The sequence below is a fragment of the Pristiophorus japonicus genome, chromosome 3 (genome assembly GCF_044704955.1).
Source record: "Pristiophorus japonicus isolate sPriJap1 chromosome 3, sPriJap1.hap1, whole genome shotgun sequence".
Lineage (NCBI taxonomy): Eukaryota > Metazoa > Chordata > Chondrichthyes > Pristiophoridae > Pristiophorus > Pristiophorus japonicus.
In genome coordinates, this window is record NC_091979.1 from 327216834 (window position 1) to 327241754 (window position 24921).

Genomic DNA, 24921 nt, shown 5'->3' on the forward strand with positions numbered 1-24921 from the left:
TGGCCTAACCAGAATTTTATACAGTTCTAGCATAACCCACTTGCTGTTCTGTTCCTTGCTTCTGCCAATAAATGCAACCATTCCATATGACTTCTTAACCAACTTTTCCAACTGGCCAGCTACCTTCAGGGAGCTGTGGACAAGCAAACCCAGTTACCTTTGTTCCTCTACACTTCTCAATGTCATACCAGTTGATGTGTATTCCCTTTCGTTGTTAGCCCTCCACAAATGCGCGATCTCTCACATCTCTGGATTAAATTGCATTTGCCACAACTCTACCCCCTTATAAGTTGATTGATATCTTCCTGGAGTCTCCAGCTTTCTTCTTCATTATCAATCCACTGCCTATTGTAATAACACCTGAAAACTTCGTAATCATAACACATATATTCAAGTTTAGATCATTGATAAATACCATAAAAAGCAATGGATCTGGCACTGAAAACTGCGGAACCCCACTGGAAACATCCTTCCAGTCACAAAAACACCCATCAAATATTACCCTTTGCTTCCTGCCTCTGAGCCAAATTTGGATCCAATTTGCCACTTCGCCCTGAATCACATGGGCTTTTACTTAGAAAGTGCATAATCATTAAATGTTATCCTGCCTTCATGGGAAAACATCATTAATTGACTTGATGATCTTCATTTGCAAAAGTAAAGAAATGTTAACTGAAGTTGAGTCCTTAATTGAATAACTTATCTGTGCTCTGCACTTTACCTCTGAATCCAGAAACCATTTTGGACACTGTGCTTTAGAAGACTGCTTCAAAATGTTCATTGCTGGTAACATGTACATGAGACGTTGGAAACAGTGAGATAGACTGTAGTGCAAGGGACTGGTTATTGTGAAACAACAAAGAAAATATACATTCTGGAAGAATACCATCGAAAAGAAATGTGACCCTAACAGCCAAAAAGAAGATGAAGTGCTGAGCCCTGTTCAGCAAAAAATTATTTTCCCAAACATTTCTCTGACCGAATCTTCACAAAACAAAAATGATGCTTTTAATGTCATTAAACCCGAATTTTCGTGCACTCGAATCTTCTGAATTAGATGCCTCTCGTTGTGCCGACTGAATCCATGTCCCTTTCAATATTCTGCTGACATGCACACTATTAAATGTGCCACTAACTTATAGAATCAAAGAATAAGGCAATGGTTGCAGCCCGTCGAGCCCATGCCAACTCTCAACAAGTCTCACTCCCCTGTCATTTACCCACAGCTGTGCAATTTTTTTCATTCGGATACTTATCCAACTCCGTTTGAAAGATAAGATTGAGTCTGACTCCACCGCCCTTTAGAGCAGTGTATTCCAGATTCTAACCACTTGCTGAGGAATGGCCACTCCTGTTCCTATGTATAAAGGCAGAGAAACACGGGATCAGTTCCTGCCACACTCACAACCTTGCTAAAAAGAGCACCGTCATTCTCTTCTCGTGACACAAGCTCCAGAAGTGCAGTCCAGCTATTGAGGTTAAAGCTCTGGTTATGTTCCCAATACCGTTATTGCCACAGTGTTTCCGTAGTGTAGTGGTTATCACGTTTGCTTAATACGCGAAAAGTTCCCTGTTCGAAACCAGGCGGAAACATTATGCAAACGTGTTCAATTAATGATTAGTTAAATTAAATCATTCATATTGGTGGTTCAATATTAACAGAGTGCAGTGTCTCACGATGCTGTTCCATTTGCTGATTTCTCTCTGCAGTTGTGTTCACACTCAAATTCTACACAGTGTCTCTCACTCCCTCCCGTTTCCAGCCCTGTCGCTGGAGAAACCATATCTCAAAGCTGCACATTCCGTGCATTCAGGTCAGCTCTGAGAGATTATTAAAGGATCCTGCCACGCCACCACGCTTCACAACAGAAAATTAAAGCCACAAACAAACCCATCGACTAATCGCTCTTCCCTAGCTCCAGAGTGAGTGAGGGCGGGACAAGCCCTAACTTCCGCTCCCACACTCTCCAATCAGCCGCTGCCGGCGGAAAGCGGAGAATGCAGCGTCAAACAGCGGTTTTCCGCCCTTCACTGGGCTGCAAAATGCCACCGTTCGAGACAACGCTCCCCGTACACCGAACAGCAGCCTCATAAGATGTTTTATCTCAGCTTCCTCAGTTCGAGCCCCAGCTTGCACGAACACTTCTTCACTGGAAACACCATTAATTATCTGATTGCCACGTTTTGCATCATGAAAGTAATCCTAACCGATAATTATATAATCATAGAGGTTTACAGCATGGAAGGAGTCATTTAAGCCCATCGTATCTGCACCGGCCAACAAATGCCCAGTTTTAGGTGTGTACCCCTGCACCTTATTGCATTTCATGTGCACATCTAAGAACTTGTTAAATGTGCTGAGGGTTTCTGCCTGCACCACACTTTCAGGCAGTGAGTTTGAGACCCCCACAAACATCTGCATGCAGAATGTTCACTTCAAATCCCCTTTAACCCTTACACTAATTACTTTGAAATTATGCAGCCTGGTTGTTGACCACTCCACTATGTGAAATAGACCCCTTTAATCAACAATATCTAGGCCCCTCCTATTTTTATACACCTCAATGCTGTCGCCCATCAGCCTCCTCTGTTCCAAGGAAAACAAACCCATCCTATCCAATCTGTCCTCATAGCAAAGTTGCTCCACTCCCGGCAACATCTACGTAAATATCCTCTGTACTCTCTCCAGCGTATTCACGTTCTTCCTTCAATGCGGTGACCAGAACTGCACACAGTACTCCAGCTGTGGCCTAACCAGAATTTTATACAGTTCTAGCATAACCCACTTGCTGTTCTGTTCCTTGCTTCTGCCAATAGAAACATAGAAACATAGAAAATATGTGCAGGAGTAGGCCATTCGGCCCTTCTAGCCTGCACCGCCATTCAATGCGTTCATAGCTGGACATGCAACTTCAGTACCCCATTCCTGATTTCTCACCATACCCCTTGATTCCCCTAGTAGTAAGGACTTCATCTAACTCCTTTTTGAATATATTTAGTGAATTGGCCTCAACAACTTTCTGTGGTAGAGAATTCCACAGGTTCACCACTCTCTGGGTGAAGAAATTCCTCCTCATCTCGGTCCTAAATGGCTTCCCCCTTATCCTCAGACTGTGTCCCCTGGTTCTGGTCTTCCCCAACATTGGGAACATTCTTCCTGCATCTAACCTGTCTAAACCCGTCAAATTTTAAACGTTTCTATGAGGTCCCCTCTCATTCTTCTGAACTCCAGTGAATACAAGCCCAGTTGATCCAGTCTTTCTTGATAGGTCAGTCCCGCCATCCCGGGAATCAGTCTGGTGAACCTTCGCTGCACTCCCTCAATAGCAAGAATGTCCTTCCTCTGGTTAGGAGACCAAAACTGTACACAATACTCCAGGTGTGGCCTCACCAAGGCCCTGTACAATTGTAGCAACACCTCCCTGCCCTTGTACTCAAATCCCCTCGCTATGAAGGCCAACATGCCATTTGCTTTCTTAACCGCCTGCTGTACCTGCATGCCAACCTTCAATGACTGATGTACCACGACACCCAGGTCTCTTTGCACCTGCCCTTTTCCTAATCTGTCACCATTCAGATAATAGTCTGTCTCTCTGTTTTTACCAACAAAGTGGATAACCTCACATTTATCCACATTATACTTCATCTGCCATGCATTTGCCCACTCACCTAAACTATCCAAGTCGCTCTGCAGCCTCATAGAACCCTCCTTGCAGCTCACACTGCCACCCAACTTAGTGTCATCCGCAAATTTGGAGATGCTACATTTAATCCCCTCGTCTAAATCATTAATGTACAGTGTAAACAGCTGGGGCCCCAGCACAGAACCTTGCGGTACCCCACTAGCCACTGCCTGCCATTCTGAAAAGTCCCCATTTACTCCTACTCTTTGCTTCCTGTCTGACAACCAGTTCTCAATCCATGTCAGCACACTACCCCCAATCCCATGTGCTTTAACAAATGCAACCATTCCATATGACTTCTTAACCAACTTTTCCAACGGGCCAGCTACCTTCAGAGATCTGTGGACAAGCAATCCCAGTTACCTTTGTTCCTCTACACTTCTCAATGTCATACCAGTTGATGTGTATTCCCTTTCCTTGTTAGCCCTCCACAAATGCGCGATCTCTCACATCTCTGGATTAAATTGCATTTGCCACTGCTCTACCCCCTTATCAGTTGATTGACATCTTCCTGGAGTCTCCAGCTTTCCTCTTCATTATCAACCACACTGCCTATTTTAATAACACCTGAAAACTTCGTAATCATAACACCTATATTCAAGTTTCGATCATTGATAAATACCATAAAAAGCAATGGATCTGGCACTGAAATCTGTGAAACCCCACTGGAAATATCCTTCCAGTCACAAAAACACCCATCAAACATTACCCTTTTCTTCCTGCCTCTGAGCCAAATTTGGATCCAATTTGCCACTTCGCCCTGAATCACATGGGCTTTTACTTAGAAAATGCATAATCATTAAATGTTATCCTGCCTTCATGGGAAAACATAATTAATTGACTGATGATCTTCATTTGACCAGCTAAAGAAATGTTAACTGAAGGAGAGTCCTTAATTGAATAACTTACCTGTGCTCTGCACTTTACCTCTGAATCCATAAACCATTTTGGACACTGTGCTTTAGAAGTCTGCTTCAAAATGTTCCTTGTGGTAACATGTACATGGGACGTTGGAAACAGTGAGATAGACTGTAGTGCAAGGGACTGGTTATTGTGAAACAGCAAAGAAAATATACATTCTGGAAGAATACCATCGAAAAGAAGTGTGGCCCTAACAGCCAAAAAGAAGATGAAGTGCTGAGCACTTTTCCGCAAAAAATTATTTTCCCAAACATTTCTCTGACCGAATCTTCACAAAACAAAAATGATGCTTTTAAAGTCATTAAACCCGAATTTTCGTGCACACGAATCTTCTGAATCAGATGCCTCTCGTTGTGCCGACTGAATCCATGTCCCTTTCAATATTCTGCTGACATGCACACTATTAAATGTGACACTAACTTATACAATCAAAGAATAAGGGAATGGTTGCAGCCCGTCGAGCCCATGCCAACTCTCAACAAGTCTCAGTCCCTTGTCATTTACCCACAGCTGTGCAATTTTTTTCATTCGGATACTTATCCAACTCCGTTTTGATAGATAAGATTGAGTCTGACTCCACCGCCCTTTAGAGCAGTCTATTCCAGATTCTAACCACTTGCTGAGGAATGGCCACTCCTGTTCCTATGTATAAAGGCAGAGAAACACGGGATCAATTCCTGCCACACTCACAACCTTGCTAAATATAGCACCGTCATTCTATTCTCGTGACACAAGCTCCAGAAGTGTCGTCCAGCTGTTGAGGTTAAAGCTCTGGTTATGTTCCCAACAATATTACTGCCACAGCGTTTCCGTAGTGTAGTGGTTATCACGTTCGCCTAACACGCGAAAAGTCCCCGGTTCGAAACCGGGCGGAAACATTATGCAAACGTGTTCAATTAATGATAAGAAAAAATTAAATCATTCATATTAGTGGTTCAATGTTAACAGAGTGCAGTGTCTCACGATGCTGTTCGATTTGCTGATTTCTCTCTGCAGTTCTGTTCACACTCAAATTCGACACAGTGTCTCTCACTCCCTCCCGTTTCCAATCCTGACGCTGGAGAAACCATATCTCAAAGCTGCACATTCCGTGCATTCAGGTCAGCTGTGAGAGATTATTAAAGGATCCTGCCACGCCACCACGCTTCACAACAGAAAATTAAAGCCACAAACAAACCCATCGACTAATCGCTCTTCCTCAGCTCCAGAGTGAGTGAGGGCGGGACAAGCCCTAACTTCCGCTCCCACACTCTCCAATCAGCCGCTGCCGGCGGAAAGCGGAGAATGCAGCATCAAACAGCGGTTTACCGCCCTTCACTGGGCTGCAAAATGGCACCGTTCGAGACAACGCTCCCCGTGCTCCGAACAGCAGCCTCATAAGATGCTTGATCTCAGCTTCCTGAGTTCGAGCCCCAGCTTGCACGAACACTTCTTCAGTGGAAACAGCATTAATTATCTGATTGCCACGTTTTTCATCATGAAAGTAATCCTAACCGATAATTATATAATCATAGAGGTTTACAGCATGGAAGGAGTCATTTAAGCCCATCGTATCTGCACCGGCCAACAAATGCCCAGTTTTTGGTGTGCACCCCTGCACCTTATTGCATTTCATGTGCACATCTAAGAACTTGTTAAATGTGGTGAGGGTTTCTGCCTGCACCACACTTTCAGGCAGTGAGTTTGAAACCCCCACAAACATCTGCATGCAGAATGTTCACTTCAAATCCCCTTTAACCCTTACACTAATTACTTTTAAATTATGCAGCCTGGTTGTTGACCACTCCACTATGTGAAATAGACCCTTTTAATCAACAATATCTAGGCCTCTCCTATTTTTATACACCTCAATGCGGTCGCCCATCAGCCTCCTCTGTTCCAAGGAAAACAAACCCATCCTATCCAATCTGTCCTTTTAGCAAAGTTGCTCCACTCCCGGCAACATCTACGTAAATCTCCTCTATACCCTCTCCAGCGTATTCACGTTCTTCCTTCAATGCGGTGACCAGAACTGCACGCAGTACTCCAGCTGTGGCCTAACCAGAATTTTATACAGTTCTAGCACAACCCACTTGCTGTTCTGTTCCTTGCTTCTGCCAATAAATGCAACCATTCCATATGACTTCTTAATCAACTTTTCCAACTGGTCAGCTACCTTCAGGGATCTGTGGACAAGCAATCCCAGTTACCTTTGTTCCTCTACACTTCTCAATGTCATACCAGTTGATGTGTATTCCCTTTCATTGTTAGCCCTCCACAAATGCGCGATCTCTCACATCTCTGGATTAAATTCAGTTTGCCACTGCTCTACCCCCTTATCAGTTGATTGATATCTTCCTGGAGTCTCCAGCTTTCTTCTTCATTATCAACCACACTTCCTATTTTAATAACACCTGAAAACTTCGTAATCATAACACCTATATTCAAGTTTAGATCATTGATAAATACCATAAAAAGCAATGGATCTGGCACTGAAAACTGTGGAACCACACTGGAAACATCCTTCCAGTCACAAAAACACCCATCAAACATTACCCTTTGCTTCCTGCCTCTGAGCCAAATTTGGATCCAATTTGCCACTTCGCCCTGAATCACATGGGCTTTTACTTAGAAAATGCATAATCATTAAATGTTATACTGCCTTCATGGGAAAACATCATTAATTGACTGATGATCTTCATTTGCACAACTAAAGAAATGTTATCTGAAGGAGAATCCTTAATTGAATAACTTATCTGTGCTCTGCACTTTACCTCTGAATCCATAAACCATTTTGGACACTGTGCTTTAGAAGTCTGCTTCAAAATGTTCATTGCTGGTAACATGTACATGAGACGTTGGAAACAGTGAGATAGACTGCAGTGCAAGGGACTGGTTATTGTGAAACAGCAAAGAAAATAAACATTCTGGAAGAATACCATCGAAAAGAAGTGTGGCCCTAACAGCCAAAAAGAAGATGAATTGCTGAGCCCTTTTCAGCAAAAAATTCTTTTTCAAACATTTCTCTGACCGAATCTTCACAAAAGAAAAATGATGCTTTTAAAGTCATTAAACCCGAATTTTCATGCACCGGAATCTTCTGAATCAGATGCCTCTCGTTGTGCCGACTGAATCCATGTCCCTTTCAATATTCTGCTGACATGCACACTATTAAATGTGCCACTAACTTATAGAATCAAAGAATAATGGAATGGATGCAGCCCGTCGAGCCCATGCCAACTCTCAACAAGTCTCACTCCCCTGTCACTTACCCACAGCTGTGCAATTTTTTTCATTCGGATACTTATCCAGCTCCGTTTTGAAAGATAAGATTGAGTCTGACTCCACCGCCCTGTAGAGCAATGTATTCCAGATTCTAACTACTTGCTGAGGAATGGCCACTCCTGTTCCTATGTATAAAGGCAGAGAAACACGGGATCAATTCCTGCCTCACTCACAACCTTGCGAAATATAGCACCGTCATTCTATTCTCGTGACACAAGCTCCAGAAGTGTAGTCCAGCTGTTGAGGTTAAAGCTCTGGTTATGTTCCCAACGATGTTACTGGCACAGCGTTTCCGTAGTGTAGTGGTTATCACTTTTGTCTCACACGCGCAAGGTCCCCGGTTCGAAACCGGGCGGAAACATTATGCAAACGTGTTCAATTAATGATTAGATAAAATTAAATCATTCATATTAGTGGTTCAATATTAACAGAGTGCAGTGTCTCACGATGCTGGTCCATTTGCTGATTTCTCTCTGCAGCTCTGTTCACACTCAAATTTTACACAGTGTCTCTCACTCCCTGCCGTTTCCAGCCCTGACGCTGGAGAAACCATATCTCAAAGCTGCACATTCCGTGCATTCAGGTCAGCTGTGAGAGATTATTAAAGGATCCTGCCACGCCACCACGCTTCACAACAGAAAATTAAAGCACAAACAAACCCATCGACTAATCGCTCTTCACCAGCTCCAGAGTGAGTGAGGGCGGGACAAGCCCTAACTTCCACTCCCACACTCTCCAATCAGCCGCTGCCGGCGGAAAGCGGAGAATGCAGCATCAAACAGCGGTTTACCGCCCTTCACTGGGCTGCAAAATGCCACCGTTCGAGACAACGCTCCCCGTACACCAAACAGCAGCCTCATAAGATGCTTCATCTCAGCTTCCTGAGTTCGAGCCCCAGCTTGCACGAACACTTCTTCACTGGAAACACCATTAATTATCTGATTGCCACGTATTGCATCATGAAAGTAATCCTAACCGATAATTATATAATCATAGAGGTTTACAGCATGGAAAGAGTCATTTAAGCCCATCGTATCTGCACCGGCCAACAAATGCCCAGTTTTAGGTGTGTACCCATGCACCTTATTGCATTTCATTTGCACATCTAAGAACTTGTTAAATGTGGTGAGGGCTTCTGCCTGCACCACACTTTCAGGCAGTGAGTTTGAGACCCCCACAAACATCTGCTTGCAGAATGTTCACTTCAAATCCCCTTTAAAACTTACACTAATTACTTTTAAATTATGCAGCCTGGTTGTTGACCACTCCACTATGTGGAATAGACCCTTTTAATTAACAATATCTAGGCCGCTCCTATGTTTGGACACCTCAATGCTGCCGCCCATCAGACTCCTCTGTTCCAAGGAAAACAAACCCATCCTAGCCAATCTGTCCTCATAGCAAAGTTGCTCCACTCCCGGCAACATCTACGTAAATCTCCTCTGTACCCTCTCCAGCGTATTCACGTTCTTCCTTCAATGCGGTGACCAGAACTGCACGCAGTACTCCAGCTGTGGCCTAACCAGCATTTTATACAGTTCTAGCATAACCCACTTGCTGTTCTGTTCCTTGCTTCTGCCAATAAATGCAACCATTCCATATGACTTCTTAACCAACTTTTCCAACTGGCCAGCTACCTTCAGGGAGCTGTGGACAAGCAAACCCAGTTACCTTTGTTCCTCTACACTTCTCAATGTCATACCAGTTGATGTGTATTCCCTTTCGTTGTTAGCCCTCCACAAATGCGCGATCTCTCACATCTCTGGATTAAATTCCATTTGCCACAACTCTACCCCCTTATCAGTTGATTGATATCTTCCTGGAGTCTCCAGCTTTCTTCTTCATTATCAACCCACTGCCTATTTTAATAACACCTGAAAACTTCGTAATCATAACACCGATATTCAAGTTTAGATCATTGATAAATACCATAAAAAGCAATGGATCTGGCACTGAAAACTGTGGAACCCCACTAGAAACATCCTTCCAGTCACAAAAACACCCATCAAACATTACCGTTTGCTTCCTGCCTCTGAGCCAAATTTGGATCCAATTTGCCATTGCGCCCTGAATCACATGGGCTTTTACTTAGAAAATGCATAATCATTAAATGTTATCCTGTCTTCATGGGAAAACATCATTAATTGACTGATGATCTTCATTTGCACAACTAAAGAAATGTTAACTGAAGGAGAGTCCTTAATTGAATAACTTATCTGTGCTCTGCACTTTACCTCTGAATCCATAAACCATTTTGGACACTATGCTTTAAAAGTCTGCTTCAAAATGTTCCTTGCTGGTAACATGTACATGGGACGTTGGAAACAGTGAGATAGACTGTAGTGCAAGGGACTGGTTATTGTGAAACAGCAAAGAAAATATGCATTCTGGAATAATAACATCGAAAAGAAGTGTGGCCCTAACAGCCAAAAAGAAGATGAAGTGCTGAGCCCTTCTCAGCAAAAAATTATTTTCCCAAACATTTCTCTGACCGAATGTTCACAAAACAAAAATGATGCTTTTAAAGTCATTAAACCCGAATTTTCGTGCACCCGAATCTTCTGAATCAGATGCCTCTCGTTGTGCCGACTGAATCCATGTCCCTTTCAATATTCTGCTGACATGCACACTATTAAATGTGCCACTAACTTATAAAATCAAAGAATAAGGGAATGGTTGCAGCCCGTCGAGCCCATGCCAACTCTCAACAAGTCTCACTCCCCTGTCATTTACCCACAGCTGTGCAATTTTTTTCATTCGGATATTTATCCAACTCCGTTTTGAAAGATAAGATTGAGTCTGACTCCACCGCCCTTTAGAGCAGTGTATTCCAGATTCTAACCACTTGCTGAGGAATGGCCACTCCTGTTCCGATGTATAAAGGCAGAGAAACACGTGATCAATGCCTGCCACACTCACAACCTTGCTAAATATAGCACCGTCATTCGATTCTCGTGACACAAGCTCCAGAAGTGTAGTCCAGCTGTTGAGGTTAAAGCTCTGGTTATGTTCCCAACAATGTTACTGCCACAACGTTTCCGTAGTGTAGTGGTTATCACGTTTGCCTCACACGCGAAAGGTCCCCGGTTCGAAACCGGGCGGAAACATTATGCAAACGTGTTCAATTAATGATTGTATAAAATTAAATCATTCATATTAGTGGTTCAATATTAACAGAGTACAGTGTCTCACGATGCTGTTCCATTTGCTGATTTCTCTCTGCAGTTCTGTTCACACTCAAATTCTACACAGTGTCTCTCACTCCCTCCCGTTTCCAGCCCTGACGCTGGAGAAACCATATCTCAAAGCTGCACATTCCGTGCATTCAGGTCAGCTGTGAGAGATTATTAAAGGATCCTGCTACGCCACCACGCTTCACAACAGAAAATTAAAGCCACAACAAACCCATCGAATAATCGCTCTTTCCCAGCTCCAGAGTGAGTGAGGGCGGGACAAGCCCTAACTTCCGCTCCCACACTCTCCAATCAGCCGCTGCCGGCGGAAAGCGGAGAATGCAGCATCAACCAGCGGTTTACCGCCCTTCACTGGGCTGCAAAATGCCTCCGTTCGAGACAACGCTCCCCGTACACCGAACAGCAGCCTCATAAGATGCTTCATCTCAGCTTCTGGACTTCGAACCCCAGCTTGCACGAACACTTCTTCACTGGAAACACCATTAATTATCTGATTGCCACGTTTTGCATCATGAAAGTAATCTTTAGCGATAATTATATAATCATAGAGGTTTACAGCATGGAAGGAGTCATTTAAGCCCATCGTATCTGCACCGGCCAACAAATGCCCAGTTTTAGGTGTGTCCCCCTGCACCTTATTGCATTTCATGTGCACATCTAAGAACTTGTTAAATGTGGTGAGGGTTTCTGCCTGCACCACACTTTCAGGCAGTGAGTTTGAAACCCCCACAAACATCTGCATGCAGAATGTTCACTTCAAATCCCCTTTAACCCTTACACTAATTACTTTTAAATTATGCAGCCTGGTTGTTGACCACTCCACTATGTGAAATAGACTCTTTTAATCAACAATATCTAGGCCCCTCCTATTTTTATACACCTCAATGCTGTCGCCCATCAGCCTCCTCTGTTCCAAGGAAAACAAACCCATCCTATCCAATCTGTCCTCATAGCAAAGTTGCTCCACTCCCGGCAACATTTACGTAAATCTCCTCTGTACCCTCTCCAGCGTATTCACGTCCTTCCTTCAATGCGGTGACTAGAACTGCACGCAGTACTCCAGCTGTGGCCTAACCAGAATTTTATACAGTTCTAGCATAACCCACTTGCTGTTCTGTTCCTTGCTTCTGCCAATAAATGCAACCATTCCATATGACTTCTTAACCAACTTTTCCAACTTTCCAGCTACCTTCAGGGATCTGTGGACAAGCAATCCCAGTTACCTTTGTTCCTCTACACTTCTCAATGTCATACCAGTTGATGTGTATTCCCTTTCCTTGTTAGCCCTCCACAAATGCGCGATCTCTCACATCTCTGGATTAAATTCCATTTGCCACTGCTCTACCCCCTTATCAGTTGATTGATATCATCCTGGAGTCTCCAGCTTTCTTTTTCATTATCAACCCACTGCCTATTTTAATAACACCTGAAAACTTCGTCATCATAACACCTATATTCAAGTTTAGATCATTGATAAATACCATAAAAAGCAATGGATCTGGCACTGAAAACTGCGGAACCCCACTGGAAACATCCTTCCAGTCACAAAAACACCCATCAAACATTACCCTTTGCTTCCTGCCTCTGAGCCAAATTTGGATCCAATTTGCCACTTCGCCCTGAATCACATGGGCTTTTACTTAGAAAATGCATAATCATTAAATGTTATCCTGCCTTCATGGGAAAACATCATTTATTGACTGATGATCTTCATTTGCACAACTAAAGAAATGTTAACTGAAGGAGTGTCCTTAATTGAATAACTTAGCTGTGCTCTGCACTTTACCTCTGAATCCATAAACCATTTTGGACACTGTGCTTTAGAAGTCTGCTTCAAAATGTTCATTGCTGGTAACATGTACATGAGACGTTGGAAACAGTGAGATAGACTGTAGTGCAAGGGACTGCTTATTGTGAAACAGCAAAGAAAATATGCATTCTGGAAAAATAAAATCGAAAAGAAGTGTGGCCCTAACAGCCAAAAAGAAGATGAAGTGCTGAGCCCTTCTCAGGAAAATCTTCTTTTCCCAAACATTTCTCTGACCGAATCTTCACAAAACAAAAATTATGCTTTTAAAGTCATTAAACCCGAATTTTCGTGCACCCGAATCTTCTGAATCAGATGCCTCTCGTTGTGCCGACTGAATCCATGTCCCTTTCAATATTCTGCTGACATGCACACTATTAAATGTGCCACTAACTTATAGAATCAAAGAATAAGGGAATGGTTGCAGCCCGTCAAGCCCATGCCATCTCTCAACAAGTCTCACTGCCCTGTCATTTACTCACAGCTGTGCAACTTTTTTTCATTCGGATACTGATCCAACTCCGTTTTGAAAGATAAGATTGAGTCTGACTCCACCGCCCTTTAGAGCAGTGTATTCCAGATTCTAACCACTTGCTGAGGAATGGCCACTCCTGTTCCTATGTATAAAGGCAGAGAAACACGGGATCAATTCCTGCCTCACTCACAACCTTGCTAAATATAGCACCGTCATTCTATTCTCGTGACACAAGCTCCAGAAGCGCAGTGCAGCTGTTGAGGTTAAAGCTCTGGTTATGTTCCCAACAATGTTACTGGCACAGCGTTTCCGTAGTGTAGTGGTTATCACGTTCGCCTCACACGCGAAAGATCCCCGGTTCGAAACCGGGCGGAAACATTATGCAAACGTGTTCAATTAATGATTAGATAAAATTAAATCATTCATATTAGTGGTTCAATATTAACAGAGTGCAGTGTCTCACGATGCTGGTCCACTTTCTGATTTCTCTCTGCAGTTCTGTTCACACTCAAATTCCACACAGTGTCTCTCACTCCCTCCCGTTTCCAGCCCTGACGCTGGAGAAACCATATCTCAAAGCTGCACATTCCGTGCATTCAGGTTAGCTGTGAGTGATTATTAAAGGATCCTGCCACGCCACCACGCTTCACAACAGAAAATTAAAGCCACAAACAAACCCATCGAATAATCGCTCTTTCCCAGCTCCAGAGTGAGTGAGGGCGGGACAAGCCCTAACTTCCGCTCCCACACTGTCCAATCAGCCGCTGCCGGCGGAAAGCGGAGAATGCAGTATCAAACAGCGGTTTACCGCCCTTCACTGGGCTGCAAAATGCCACCATTCGAGACAACGCTCCCGGTACACCGAACAGCAGCCTCATAAGATGCTTCATCTCAGCTTCCTGATTTCGAGCCCCAGCTTGCACGAACACTTCTGCACTGGAAACACCATTAATTATCTGATTGCCACGTTTTGCATCATGAAAGTAATCGTAACCGATAATTATATTATCATAGAGGTTTACAGCATGGAAGCAGTCATTTAAGCCCATCGTATCTGCACCGGCCTACAATTGCCCAGTTTTAGGTGTGCACCCCTGCACCTTATTGCATTTGATGTGCACATCTAAGAACTTGTTAAATGTAGTGAGGGTTTCTGCCTGCACCACACTTTCAGGCCGTGAGTTTGAGACCCGCACAAACATCTGCATGCAGAATGTTCACTTCAAATCCCATTTAACCCTTACACTGATTACGTTTAAATTATGCAGCCTGGTTGTTGACCACTCCACTCTGTGAAATAGACCCTTTTAATCAACAATATCTAGGCCCCTCCTATTTTTATACACCTCAATGCTGTCGCCCATCAGCCTCCTCTGTTCCAAGGAAAACAAACCCATCCTATCCAATCTGTCCTCATAGCAAAGTTGCTCCACTCCCGGCAACATCTACGTAAATCTCCTCTGTACCCTCTCCAGCGTATTCAGGTTCTTCCTTCATGCGGTGACCAGAACTGCACGCAGTACTCCAGCTGTGGCCTAACCAGAATTTTATACAGTTCTAGCATAACCCACTTGCTGTTCTGTTCCTTGCTTCTGCCAATAAATGCAACCATTCCATATGACTTCTTAATCAACTTTTCCAACTGGTCAGCTACCTTCAGGGATCTGTGGACAAGCAATCCCAGTTACCTTTGTTCCTCTACACTTCTCAATGTCATACCAGTTGATGTGTATTCCCTTTCCTTGTTAGCCCTCCACAAATGCGCGATCTCTCACATCTCTGGTTTAAATTCAATTTGCCACTGCTCTACCCCCTTATCAGTTGATTGATATCTTCCTGGAGTCTCCAGCTTTCTTCTTCATTATCAACCACACTGCCTATTTTAATAACACCTGAAAACTTCGTAATCATAACACCTATATTCAAGTTTAGATCATTGATAAATACCATAAAAAGCAATGGATCTGGCACTGAAAACTGTGGAACCACACTGGAAACATCCTTCCAGTCACAAAAACACCCATCAAACATTACCCTTTGCTTCCTGCCTCTGAGCCAAATTTGGATCCAATTTGCCACTTCGCCCTGAATCACATGGGCTTTTACTTAGAAAATGCATAATCATTAAATGTTATCCTGCCTTCATGGGAAAACATCATTAATTGACTGATGATCTTCATTTGCACAACTAAAGAAATGTTAACTGAAGGAGAATCCTTAATTTAATACCTTATCTGTGCTCTGCACTTTACCTCTGAATCCATAAACCATTTTGGACACTGTGCTTTAGAAGTCTGCTTCAAAATGTTCATTGCTGGTAACATGTACATGAGACGTTGGAAACAGTGAGATAGACTGCAGTGCAAGGGACTGGATATTGTGAAACAGCAAAGAAAATATACATTCTGGAAGAATACCATCGAAAAGAAGTGTGGCCCTAACAGCCAAAAAGAAGATGAAGTGCTGAGCCCTTTTCAGCAAAAAATTCTTTTTCAAACATTTCTCTGACCGAATCTTCACAAAAGAAAAATGATGCTTTTAAAGTCATTAAACCCGAATTATCATGCACCGGAATCTTCTGAATCAGATGCCTCTCGTTGTGCCGACTGAATCCATGTCTCTTTCAATATTCTGCTGACATGCACACTATTAAATGTGCCACTAACTTATAGAATCAAAGAATAAGGGAATGGATGCAGCCCGTCGAGCCCATGCCAACTCTCAACAAGTCTCACTCCCCTGTCATTTCCCCACAGCTGTGCAATTTTTTTCATTCGGATACTTATCCAACTCCGTTTTGAAAGATAAGATTGAGTCTGACTCCACCGCCCTTTAGAGAAGTGTATTCCAGATTCTAAACACTTGCTGAGGAATGGCCACTCCTGTTCCTATGTATAAAGGCAGAGAAACACGGGATCAATTCCTGCCACACTCACAACCTTGCTAAGTGTAGCACCGTTATTCTATTCTCGTGACACAAGCTCCAGAAGTGTAGTCCAGCTGTTGAGGTTAAAGCTCTGGTTATGTTCCCAACAATGTTACTGCCACAGCGTTTCCGTAGTGTAGTGGTTATCACGTTCGCCTAACACGCGAAAGGTCCCCGGTTCGAAACCGGGCGGAAACATTATGCAAACGTGTTCAATTAATGATTAGATAAAATTAAATCATTCATATTAGGGGTTCAATGTTAACAGAGTGCAGTGTCTCACGATGCTGTTCCATTTGCTGATTTCTCTCTACAGTTCTGTTCACACTCAAATTCTACACAGTGTCTCTCACTCCCTCCCGTTTACAGCCCTGACGCTGGAGTAACCATATCTCAAAGCTGCACATTCCGTGCATTCAGGTCAGCTGTGAGAGATTATTAAAGGATCCTGCCACGCCACCACGCTTCACAACAGAAAATTAAAGCCACAAACAAACCCATCGACTAATCGCTCTTCCTCAGCTCCAGAGTGAGTGAGGGCGGGACAAGCCCTAACTTCCGCTCCCACACTCTCCAATCAGCCGCTGCCGGCGGAAAGCGGAGAATGCAGCATCAAACGGCGGTTTACCGCCCTTCACTGGGCTGCAAAATGCCACCGTTCGAGACAACGCTCCCCGTACACCGAACAGCAGCCTCATAAGATGCTTCATCTCAGCTTCCTGAGTTCGAGCCCCAGCTTGCACGAACACTTCTTCACTGGAAACAGCATTAATTATCTGATTGCCACGTTTTGCATCATGAAAGTAATCCTAACCGATAATTATATAATCATAGAGGTTTACAGCATGGAAGGAGTCATTTACGCCCATCGTATCTGCACCGGCCAACAAATGCCCAGTTTTAGATGTGTACCCCTGCACCTTATTGCATTTCATGTGCACATCTAAGAACTGGTTAAATGTGGTGAGGGTTTCTGCCTGCACCACACTTTCAGGCAGTGAGTTTGAGACCCCCACAAACATCTGCATGCAGAATGTTCACTTCAAATCCCCTTTAACCCTTACACTAATTACTTTTAAATTATGCAGCCTGGTTGTTGACCACTCCACTATGTGAAATAGACCCTTTTAATCAACAATATCTAGGCCCCTCCTATTTTTATACACCTCAATGCGGTCGCCCATCAGGCTCCTCTGTTCCAAGGAAAACAAACCCATCCTATCCAATCTGTCCTCAAAGCAAAGTTGCTCCACTCCCGGCAACATCTACGTAAATCTCCTCTGTACCCTCTCCAGCGTATTCACGTTCTTCCTTCAATGCGGTGACCAGAACTGCACGCAGTACTCCAGCTGTGGCCTAACCAGAATTTTATACAGTTCTAGCATAACCCACTTGCTGTTCTCTTCCTTGCTTCTGCCAATAAATGCAACCATTCCATATGACTTCTTAACCAACTTTTCCAACTGGCCAGCTACCTTCAGGGATCTGTGGACAAGCAATCCCAGTTACCTTTGTTCCTCTACACTTCTCAATGTCATACCAGTTGATGTGTATTCCCTTTCCTTGTTAGCCCTCCACACAAATGCGCGATCTCTCACATTTCTGGTTTAAATTCAATTTGCCACTGCTCTACCCCCTTATCAGTTGATTGATATCTTCCTGGAGTCTCCAGCTTTCTTCTTCATTATCAACCACACTGCCTATTTTAATAACACCTGAAAACTTCGTAATCATAACACTTATATTCAAGTTTAGATCATTGATAAATACCATAAAAAGCAATGGATCTAGCACTGAAAACTGTGGAACCCCACTGGAAACATCCTTCCAGTCACAAAAACACCCATCAAACATTACCCTTTGCTTCCTGTCTTTGAGCCAAATTTGGATCCAATTTGCCACTGCGCCCTGAATCACATGGGCTTTTACTTAGAAAATGCATAATCATTAAATGTTATCCTGCCTTCATGGGAAAACATCATTAATTGACTGATGATCTTCATTTGCACAACTAAAGAAATGTTAACTGAAGGAGAGTCCTTAATTGAATAACTTATCTGTGCTCTGCACTTTAGCTCTGAATCCATAAACCATTTTGGACACTGTGCTTTAGAAGTCTGCTTCAAAATGTTCATTGCTGGTAACATGTACATGAGACGTTGGAAACAGTGAGATAGACTGTAGTGCAAGGGACTGGTTATTGTGAAACAGCAAAGAAAATATACATTCTGGAAGAATACCATCGAAAAGAAGTGTGGCCCGAACAGCCAAAAAGAAGATGAAGTGCTGAGCTCTTTTCAGCAAAAATTTATTTTTCGAACATTTCTCTGACCGAATCTTCATAAAAGAAAAATGATGCTTTTAAAGTCATTAATCCCGAATTTTCGTGCACCCGAATCTTCTGAATCAGATGCCTCTCGTTGTGTCGACTGAATCCATGTCCCTTTCAATATTCTGCTGACATGCACACTATTAAATGTGCCACTAACTTATAGAATCAAAGAATAAGGGAATGGATGCAGCCCGTCGAGCCCATGCCAACTCTCAACAAGTCTCACTCCCCTGTCATTTACCCACAGCTGTGCAATTTTTTTCATTCGGATACTTATCCAACTCCGTTTTGAAAGATAAGATTGAGTCTGACTCCACCGCCCTTTAGAGAAGTGTATTCCAGATTCTAACCACTTGCTGAGGAATGGCCACTCCTGTTCCTATGTATAAAGGCAGAGAAACACGGGATCAATTCCTGCCACACTCACAAACTTGCTAAATATAGCACCGTTATTCTATTCTCGTGACACAATCTCGAGAAGTGTAGTCCAGCTGTTGAGGTTAAAGCTCTGGTTATGTTCCCAAGAATGTTACTGGCACAGCGTTTCTGTAGTGTAGTGATTATCACGTTCGCCTAACACGCGAAAAGTCCCCGGTTCGAAACCGGGCGGAAACATTATGCAAACGTGTTCAATTAATGATAAGATAAAATTAAATCATTCATATTAGTGGTTCAAAGGTAACAGAGTGCAGTGTCTCACGATGCTGTTCCATTTGCTGATTTCTCTCTACAGTTCTGTTCACACTCAAATTCGACACAGTGTCTCTCACTCCCTCCCGTTTACAGTCCTGACGCTGGAGAAACCATATCTCAAAGCTGCACATTCCGTGCATTCAGGTCAGCTGTGAGAGATTATTAAAGGATCCTGCCACGCCACCACGCTTCACAACAGAAAATTAAAGCCACAAACAAACCCATCGACTAATCGCTCTTCCTCAGCTCCAGAGTGAGTGAGGGCGGGACAAGCCCTAACTTCCGCTCCCACACTCTCCAATCAGCCGCTGCCGGCGGAAAGCGGAGAATGCAGCATCAAACAGCGGTTTACCGCCCTTCACTGGGCTGCAAAATGCCACCGTTCCAGACAACGCTCCCCGTGCTCCGAACAGCAGCCTCATAAGATGCTTCATCTCAGCTTCCTGAGTTCGAGCCCCAGCTTGCACGAACACTTCTTCACTGGAAACAGCATTAATTATCTGATTGCCACGTTTTGCATCATGAAAGTAATCCTAACCGATAATTATATAATCAGTGAGGTTTACAGCATGGAAGGAGTCATTTACGCCCATCGTATCTGCACCGGCCAACAAATGCCCAGTTTTAGGTGTGTACCCCTGCACCTTATTGCATTTCATGTGCACATCTAAGAACTGGTTAAATGTGGTGAGGGTTTCTGCCTGCACCACACTTTCAGGCAGTGAGTTTGAGACCCCCACAAACATCTGCATGCAGAATGTTCACTTCAAATCCCCTTTAACGCTTACACTAATTACTTTTAAATTATGCAGCCTGGTTGTTGACCACTCCACTATGTGAAATAGACCCTTTTAATCAACAATATCTAGGCCCCTCCTATTTTTATACATCTCAATGCGGTCGCCCATCAGCCTCCTCTGTTCCAAGGAAAACAAACCCATCCTATCCAATCTGTCCTCATAGCAAAGTTGCTCCACTCCCGGCAACATCTACGTAAATCTCCTCTGTACCCTCTCCAGCGTATTCACGTTCTTCCTTCAATGCGGTGACCAGAACTGCACGCAGTACTCCAGCTGTGGCCGAACCAGAATTTTATACAGTTCTAGCATAACCCACTTGCTGTTCTGTTCCTTGCTTCTGCTAATAAATGCAACCATTCCATATGACTTCTTTATCAACTTTTCCAACTGGTCAGCTACATTCAGGGATCTGTGGACAAGCAATCCCAGTTACCTTTGTTCCTCTACACTTCTCAATGTCATACCAGTTGATGTGTATTCCCTTTCCTTGTTCGCCCTCCACAAATGCGCGATCTCTCACATCTCTGGATTAAATTCAATTTGCCACTGCTCTACCCCCTTATCAGTTGATTGATATCTTCCTGGAGTCTCCAGCTTTCTTCTTCATTATCAATCACACTGCCTATTTTAATAACACCTGAAAACTTCGCAATTATAACACCTATATTCAAGTTTAGTTCATTGATAAATACCATAAAAAGCAATGGATCTGGCACTGAAAACTGTGGAACCCCACTGGAAACATCCTTCCAGTCACAAAAACACCCATCAAACATTACCCTTTGCTTCCTGCCTCTGAGCCAAATTTGGATCCAATTTGCCACTTCGCCCTGAATCGCATGTGCTTTTACTTAGAAAATGCATAATCATTAAATGTTATCCTGCCTTCATGGGAAAACATCATTTATTGACTGATGATCTTCATTTGCACAACTAAAGAAATGTTAACTGAAGTGGAGTCCTTAATTGAATAACTTAGCTGTGCTCTGCACTTTACCTCTGAATCCATAAACCATTTTGGACACTGTGCTTTAGAAGTCTGCTTCAAAATGTTCATTGCTGGTAACATGTACATGAGACGTTCGAAACAGTGAGATAGACTGTAGTGCAAGGGACTGCTTATTGTGAAACAGCAAAGAAAATATGCATTCTGGAATAATAACATCGAAAAGAAGTGTGGCCCTAACAGCCAAAAAGAAGATGAAGTGCTGAGCCCTTCTCAGCAAAAAATTATTTTCCCAAACATTTCTCTGACCGAATCTTCACAAAACAAAAATGATGCTTTTAAAGTCATTAAACCCGAATTTTCGTGCACCCGAATCTTCTGAATCAGATGCCTCTCGTTGTGCCGACTGAATCCATGTCCCTTTCAATATTCTGCTGACATGCACACTATTAAATGTGCCACTAACTTATAAAATCGAAGAATAAGGGAATGGTTGCAGCCCGTCGAGCCCATGCCAACTCTCAACAAGTCTCACGCCCCTGTCATTTACCCACAGCTGTGCAATTTTTTTCATTCGGATATTTATCCAACTCCGTTTTGAAAGATAAGATTGAGTCTGACTCCACCGCCCTTTGGAGCAGTGTATTCCAGATTCTAACCACTTGCTGAGGAATGGCCACTCCTGTTCCTATGTATAAAGGCAGAGAAATACGGGATCAATGCCTGCCTCACTCACAACCTTGCTAAATATAGCACCGTCATTCTATTCTCGTGACACAAGCTCCAGAAGTGTGGTCCAGCTGTTGAGGTTAAAGCTCTGGTTATGTTCCCAACAACGTTACTGCCACAGCGTTTCCGTAGTGTAGTGGTTATCACGTTTGCCTCACACGCTGTTAGCGTTAGTGTTTTCTTAGAAGAATCACTCAACACTCAGGGTCGGTTCCAATGCTGAAGCAGCTTTATTACGCTCAGCGGGAAGGAAAAACTCAGGACCGTATCCAGGTTTCTCTTCACAGAACAAAGAGTTACATGTACCTTTATATGTTTTACAACAGTTACAAAAACAGCTTACTGCAGTTACACAGCTCATCACGGCTGGACACAAGCCAATCATAACGATTATAGATTACATATAGGTTTTTTAATCCAATAGAATTCTCCTAGTAACCAGGGAACCATTGTCAATTTGGGTTGATCGATGACTTTATATGTTCTCTCCCTAGTTCTTTCATCTGGGAGAAATAATTGGTTTGTAGCCTTGTTTACAGCAAATGGTTTCCCTCTTATCTTTCTTCCTGGGGAATTAATTGGTTTATGGCCTTGTTCACAGGAGATGGCTTCCTTCTTATCTCTGCCTTCCCAGGCATTCCTACAGTGGGCCTCACAGGGTTATTGCTCGGTCAGTGAACGTTCAACAGTTCACAGCTTGACTACCTGGTTTCCCATCATGCCTGGGCAGCCATTTTATGTGTGTGTCCATTTAAGCTTATGTGAGTTTTAAATATCCAGCAGGTGCCTAATGCCTAAGTCTATATATTATTTCTACTCTCTACAACAATTCCCCCCTTTCGGTAAAGGGACTAGTCCTAGTCCCCTTTTAACCGACCGTACTGCCTTTATCTGATATTTGTGCACTGCCCGGTACTCCTTGCCTCAACGTGCTGGCCAGTCACGCGGTTTCAGGAGTCCCGGTTGCTTAGATCAAATTAACAAAGGCTAGCTCCTCCCGTCCCCTTATCAAACAGGCTTGTTTAATATCCAGGGAACGGTGATTGGTCCGTTTCCGCCGTTTGTGGCGCCTGCATACCTGGCAGGCCATCACGCCCCATGTTATTGAATTCGAATCCATGGGTGGATGTTCACATTTATTCCCCAGTCCCAGACTTTTCTCCACCAACTCTGACTTTGTAAGTCTACCTCGGTATCTTCTTCCAGTTCTTTGATTTTAGTTTGTATCTGGTGATAGAGTTTTACGGATTGCCCCACTCTGAGCCTTAACTCCCGTAATACCTCGGTTAGATGTGGGATAGGGACTTGCTCTGGCTCGTCATAATCCTGCAAATGATCATGGAGCTGATCAGTTACTTCAATAACTTCGGACTTCCGGCGCCTAACCTGGGTGAAATGTGCTTGCCCGATCGCGACAGGTCGTAGTGGTGTGAAGCAAAAGTTTGGCTGCGGTATAGGGCACTGTAGGTCATTATACTGGTATGAACGCTCTGTGGTAGAGACGCAGTATCTTCCCCTCCCTCCGTAGCCTGCCCTCGCGAAGTGCATGTGTGCGGGCACTATTTCTAGTACACACCCGTTGGTTCGGTTAAACCCTCACTCGTCTAGTTCCCCTCGGCCCACCGGGTGAGGGCATACTGTGATTTCCCCCCCTTTGCTTGCAATCTGCTAGGGAAATCCCAGTAAGTATGTTGTTTCGACGAACGGCAGAGGTGGTGGTCAGGTAGTAGCGTATGGAGACATCCAGTGTCCCCCTTTGGTTCGCCAACTGAGCTAAATGTGAACTGTCTATCCAATCGGGTACCTCCCCGCGTTGGATCTGGTTGAGGTTGTGGCGGATCTGTCCCACCATCCACAGACCATAAGCATGACAGAGTTGCCCCTGTCTTTGCTTTATTGTATCTTCTTGTTCTCTATCAATGAGGTGATTGATGGTTTTAGCGTGAGCTTCCAGGACTGAGATGCCATCCAACTGGATTTCGGCCCCCTCCTTTCCTAGGTTGGCCTGGTCTTCCTGGTTTTGCTCCACCCTCTCCAATAACCCCTTCATCACCCCTTTAAGCTGTTCTACCCTCTCATTTAGCCCTTGTATGTCTATCGAGTTCACTACGGAGGTTCCTGTATTGAAAACGGTAGCAACATCATTTACTATTTCCCTCTTCACCCTGGGTGCTAACCCCTGTCCCCGGAACTTACTGGCACCCATGGCATCGGCAGCCTGCTGCATTACGACTTTACTTAATACATTGTACATCTTCCTTGACTGTTCGGTACAATATTCCGGCATCTGGATGCCTGAAATATTGATCAGAACAGGCACAATTTCATGTTTAACATTATCATACAATAATTCCCCTTCGTTGTACATTGCAATCCCATTTTCTGGTCCCTTAGTAGTTATGGGACAAGGCAGTTCTTCGGGCAATGTAGTGATTCTTATGGGGCGCGGTGTCGGAGGGGGTGAGAAACATACATACAATTATATTGCAGCCGCCCCCGCCTCCTCGTAATACCCACACAGCCCCATTCCCTTCTTGCGGATGACTGATTGCTGGGATTGTCCCGGAGGCGCGCAAATTATGCCGAAAGTACATTCATCAGGCCCTTTGACATCCCTCCGTTTAATGCATCTGCTCCTTATACCCGTGGAGCACTGTACACATACTCTTATTCTTATTAGGATTCTTATTAGGATTCACTTGTAACCATGCATTAAAATAAGTCCTGTCCTTGCTCCAGTCCTTGGTTGCTGGGATGCACATTCCGTCCGTTAAATTAAACAAGACTCCATAGTTCATATAGTTGTTTATTTCCAGCGTGCTCTGCTGTCCGTCGGTGTTGCCCAGGGTACATGCATGTCGCAGGGCTATCCATATTACGAGTAGCGCCTTTCGTATTCCCATTCCGGTAAGTATTATCTGTAATTTTAAACAGACGGCCTGGTCGTCACCAGGGGTTAAGTTTTTTTGCTCTACGAGTGTCCCTGTCACCCTGCAAAATCAGAAGGACAAGGTTATAATCGAACCATTTCGAGCTGAATCTGTAGGGCGTGCGCCCGTGTCTTTACCCACTTAAATATTACCCAAACTCCTATTATGACCAAGGCCAAAGCTATTCCTCCAAACATCGCTGTCTGCTTTACCGTTAGGTT

At 43.8% G+C, this 24921-nt stretch overlaps 6 non-coding genes across 6 annotated transcripts; all 6 read left to right on the top strand.

Moving 5' to 3' along the window:
* The first annotated feature begins 5409 nt into the window (after positions 1-5409).
* On the top strand, positions 5410-5482 carry trnav-aac (transfer RNA valine (anticodon AAC)). Its single transcript has one exon. It is a non-coding gene; the product is annotated as a tRNA-Val (tRNA).
* A 2674-nt stretch (positions 5483-8156) lies between these two features.
* Positions 8157-8229, top strand: trnav-cac (transfer RNA valine (anticodon CAC)). Its single transcript has one exon. It is a non-coding gene; the product is annotated as a tRNA-Val (tRNA).
* A 2673-nt stretch (positions 8230-10902) lies between these two features.
* On the top strand, positions 10903-10975 carry trnav-cac (transfer RNA valine (anticodon CAC)). Its single transcript has one exon. It is a non-coding gene; the product is annotated as a tRNA-Val (tRNA).
* Positions 10976-13649: 2674 nt separating this feature from the next.
* On the top strand, positions 13650-13722 carry trnav-cac (transfer RNA valine (anticodon CAC)). Its single transcript has one exon. It is a non-coding gene; the product is annotated as a tRNA-Val (tRNA).
* A 2673-nt stretch (positions 13723-16395) lies between these two features.
* trnav-aac (transfer RNA valine (anticodon AAC)) lies at positions 16396-16468 on the top strand. Its single transcript has one exon. It is a non-coding gene; the product is annotated as a tRNA-Val (tRNA).
* Positions 16469-19144: 2676 nt separating this feature from the next.
* Positions 19145-19217, top strand: trnav-aac (transfer RNA valine (anticodon AAC)). Its single transcript has one exon. It is a non-coding gene; the product is annotated as a tRNA-Val (tRNA).
* Positions 19218-24921: the final 5704 nt, after the last annotated feature.